The sequence below is a fragment of the Lolium perenne genome, chromosome 2 (assembly GCF_019359855.2).
Source record: "Lolium perenne isolate Kyuss_39 chromosome 2, Kyuss_2.0, whole genome shotgun sequence".
Classification (NCBI taxonomy): domain Eukaryota; kingdom Viridiplantae; phylum Streptophyta; class Magnoliopsida; order Poales; family Poaceae; genus Lolium; species Lolium perenne.
In genome coordinates this window covers 90,303,126-90,307,847 of record NC_067245.2, presented here as the reverse complement: position 1 = coordinate 90,307,847, position 4,722 = coordinate 90,303,126, and the positions used below count along the sequence as shown (strand labels likewise).

The 4,722-nt window shown below is 46.1% G+C and overlaps 1 pseudogene; it reads right to left on the bottom strand.

Annotated features, from left to right (window-relative positions):
* Positions 1 to 914: 914 nt before the first annotated feature.
* On the bottom strand, positions 915 to 4,368 carry LOC127333219 (cysteine-rich receptor-like protein kinase 6; annotated as a pseudogene).
* Between the last annotated feature and the right edge of the window lie 354 nt (positions 4,369 to 4,722).

Sequence of the window (4,722 nt, the reverse complement as noted above, 5' to 3'; positions counted from 1 at the left end):
GGTGGTTGCTTAGATATCAATTGCCAAAGTCAAGACATTTTAAGCCTGTCAACACAGATGGTCGACATGGCCTCAAAACCAACAAGGATGAGTGGGTATAGGAGAGGGATGTAGCTAGGGGTAGATGATCCCAAGTTTTGAATTAAGGATGATTGAGCTATCTTGTACCACCAAGAGAAAAATCAAGATGGCACACTCATGTTGCCATGAGGAGAAGAGTTTGATGTAGTAAAAAGGAAAACAATTTTTCCTAAGTCACAAATGTGTTTTATTAGGTGAGTTGTTTGTCTAACCACTAGAGGTGTTGTTCTTTGAGGTAACTTAAGGCAAAACTCAACAAGCAAAACAAGACAATACATCTACCAACAGATCAAAACAATTCATATTAACAGACAGATCAAGGCAATTCATCTAATTAGTCTTAAGAAAAAGTATTTGTTCCCCCTGATTTTTGCATTAAGGATAATTAATCAAGGTTGCAAAAGTTGGGGTGTTACAATATCTACGAGACTTTTTACCAGCGGACGATCGGGAACCACGTGCAGAAGCTTTTAGATCGTAGACTGAACTAAGCTCCGAGTGTTCCAAATCGACCTCTGTAAGATTACCAATTATAGACGAGAGAAGCTGACCATCTAAGATGTCATCCGCTTCATCATCGTCATCAACTGGAGTTTCAAGCCCAGTGGAGTCATTCGGAGCAACCGTTAAACGGTCAAGCTCCGTCTGTCTCAACACATTGGCAGAAACCGAAATCTCATCAGGCCTAGTACCCAAACGAAACCCCTAAACTGATCAAATTAGAAGAAATACGAGAATTTGAAAAAGAAGTGAAAGACTTGGATGCAGTCAAGTGAAAAACATGTGTGAGCTGTTGTAGACTAAGAATTGGATAGACTGCTCAGGTCCATTGGTTTCGACAAACTTATATAGTACTTCTTATATCGGTATAGAAAATTAGCATTTGTGACAATCTATCTCATCTTGTACACCAGCATCACTCTGACTTCTATGATGCAGTGAAGTCCACTAGTTTCAGTCCCTAAGCATTGCAGCTTAGCAATTCTACTTACATAGAATGCAAGATTCAGTACTAATATCCATACCAGCGGGCGGGCTCTTCCATCAGGATCATTTCCAGAAATTGAAGTAAGTGCTATACACATATTGTTCAGCAAACCGCTCCCAAAGCTGGATCTGGAAGACTCATCTGGGTGAAAGCTCCGTGATCGACACTTCGTTCGAAGACATCACAGTTGATTTTTCTGTGAGCGGATAGGTTTCCGAATACGCGGTCGAACTTTCATTCACGCTGACCTCCTGGATGCAGAACGCCGGCCTGGACAGAGAAGGGAGACGGACGGTGTGGCTGCTGAACATGATATTCACCGACGACATCGCCGGCCTGCTCGCCGGTTTTCTCTGCACGCACAGGAGCCCGACGTGGATGCACTTGAGAATCTGGTCGACGGGAGGATGGCTGCTCAGGGACGGATCGATCAGCTGAATGACGTTTCCCCGGGTCCAATGCTCCCATACCTGCAGTAAATTTGGTAAGGGTACTCACTAGTCAGACATTGTTTCCAGAATCTGGCTGCGTGCAGAGTTCATAAATGGACATGGACATGCTTCAGGTGCTCACAAGATTCAAGAGATCGACGTCTTGCTCGGTGTTATAGGAGCCGCTGTTTCTCCTCCCGGTGACGATCTCTAAGACCAAGACGCCGAAGCTGAACACGTCCGACTTGATGGAGTACTGACCGCGCATGGCGTATTCCGGGGCCATGTATCCGCTGTGATAGAAACATAACTTCAGAACCTGCTTTTGCTTTTAATGTTTTCTCAAAAAAATACCTTCCGACATGATTACTATGTTCCGGCGATACGATGAGTCACATCCACTGATTGATCCCTTCCGAATATCTTTGCTAGGCCGAAATCAGAAATTTTGGGATTGTAATCCAAATCTAGCAGTACGTTGCTCGCTTTGAGGTCACGGTGAACTATCTTCACTTGAGAATCTTCATGGAGGTATTGTAAGCCTCGAGCGATTCCATTGATGATCTTGAACCTCTTTCCCCAATCCAGCTCTTTCTTTCTCTCAAAATCTGTGACCCAAACAAGAACACCATTGTACTCTACCGTAAATTTGGTGGCACATGTGTTATTACTCATGTAAACAAAAAATAATGGTAGTGAGAAAACTTACCGAAAATAATGGTATCGAGGCTTCTGTTGGGCATATATTCGTACACAAGTATTTTCTCATCTTCTTCCAAGCAAACACCAACAAGTCTCACGAGATTCCTGTGGTGAAGCTTGGCAACTAGAACCAGTTCACTCTTCAGTTCTCCTATTCCTTGTCTGGAAGTCTGACCAAGCCTTTTGACGGCTATTTCTTGACTGTCAGGTAGCACTCCCTGTCCAAGTAGAAAGGTACTTACTAGCCAAAGAACATGACTGACAAAGCTACATGTGTTTTTTGTTTCCAAACATAAGCTACGTATGGCACGATTTTGTACCTTATAAACCATACCAAACCCTCCTTTACCAAGCATCTTGCTGTTGTCAAAGTCATCGGTGGCAACTCTTAGTGTTGCTAGATCGAGAAGACGATGTGTTGAGTATCATCTGAGGTAGCTGATTATGTAGGACGATAAATACACAATGATGAAAAAGAGAACTTTGAAATTTTTAGGAAATATGTTCTTGCTCCAAACTACGGGAAATCTTTGGTAAATAGTATTGAGATTTAACAAAATGAAAATCCATTATAACAAAACCTATCTACTGGATAATCAATTGATTCACCACTTTACTGGCCATTATTGCATAATTTAAAAGGGTTAAGAGGTCTTACACGGTAGAAACGCGTCTGCTTCTGGTCTTCTCCTCCTCCTGGAACGGAAAAAGTATACCGCTGCGATCACCAATATCACAGAAATTGTAGGCATCACAATAGCTAGAACTTTACCTGTACGATTTCTCGTTTTCTCTGCAAAGCAAAGTATATACTGTCAGATTCAGAAAGTATAGTTCTTAGTTAAAATTGAATCAGAATCTTGTACTACCACATATATTATTTTAGTATCCTTAAAAAAATATATATTATTTTGCTAGGAAACGTTTCAGGATTTTTCATAAGAAAACCTTGTGAGTTTCAGAGCAGAAAAAACAAGATTATATGTAGTTATGGCTCATGTTTTTTTTTCTAAGTATATGTGCATTAAATAGTTAGCGAGTTATGTTCACTGGTTAATTCCTGTATTACAGAAAATCAGGAACCGGGAAGTTAGTTGCATGTTCTTACATATGTGATTGCACATCAAACAATTACCGAAACAAGCTGCAGTTTGATTGCATAGTTGCAGAACAAACTGACCTCCTCTGGACACCGGTGGTGCAGAAGCAGGCGGCCTCTCCACGAACTGCGGCAGCTGCAGCAGCGGCCGGCCGGAGAAGAAAGGGTACACCTCGTACCGGAAGTTGCACCACACCCCGAAAAAACCCCCGCCTGTCCTCCCGCTGAACGACTCCGGCAGCTGCCCAATTATGATGCGAAGGCAGGTCCGGCAGACGTCGGCAGTCCTATCCGGCGCGCACTGCGACAGCGCGTAAATCTTGGGGTAGCTCCTGTCGCCGAAGCCCTCTTCCCCCGTGCTGAAGAATCGCCTGGAAGATTCCCCGACCGCGTGTTCCGCGGTGGCGTTGACGAGCAGCCCGACGGCGGCGTCGAACGCCGCGGCCGCCGCCGAGCCCACGAGCCGGGAGCGCTGGAGCGTGTACGAGGTGACTATGTAGTCGTCGTCCAGGAGGAAGTTCCGGTTGGAGAAGCGGAGCTGGCAGAGGTCGTAGAAGACCAGCACGTCCTTGTAGAGCGGGCACGCCTGCTGCGCGCCGCGGAAGGCGGTCGCGACGCAGCGCTCGCAGGCGGAGGCGTTGGCGACGTCGCCGCGGCTGAGCGCCTGGCCGTAGACGATGTTCGGCAGGTCGCCGACGCTTCCTGTGGCGTAGAGCGCCGGGGACGAGGAGGCGTTCCTGGGGAGGGACGCGGCGAGGAGATTGATGTTGGATTGGTAGGTGTCGTTCTTCGCGTAGTTGCCGCTGGGTGGGTAGGGCCCGCAGATTGGCCATGGAGGCAGTTCGTGTTCCGCTGCGCTGAGTGAGGCATGAAGCCATGAAGGACGGCGAGGAGGAAGGTTGCGCTGACGCCGGCGAGATACGGGGAGAAGCGGCGGCGGGGCTTGGCCATGGTAATGCGTCAGGTGTGTCAGCGGTGGCTCACCGGCTTTGCGGGAGAAGTGGTTGTTCCGTTGTTCGTGTGTCCGTATATCATTAGCAGGTCGGGTCGGAGGGGAAGACTGGAGCAAAGCATTTTGTTAACTTTTTTTTTTTTACCGTTGCGAGCCGCTTGCGATCGACAATAAACGACGGCAGCTATCGCATAGTGGTGGTCGGTACAAACTAATAAAAAACATATCCTTAACAATCAATACCACATTTATAGGAAGGTCCTAACCTAGGAAGGTCCCCGTACTATCTTTGCCATTGATTTGTTGGAGATCCGTGCAAACACATATTCAAAATAACCTTCCACCTCAAACTTTCATTTTTTCACAACACCCCCTAAAATTGTCGGGTTTTCTATGTTAGACACGGCTGCTTCACGAGGCAGCAACTTTTTTAGTAGTTCCATGAATTCAACAATATCACGTCAAAAGA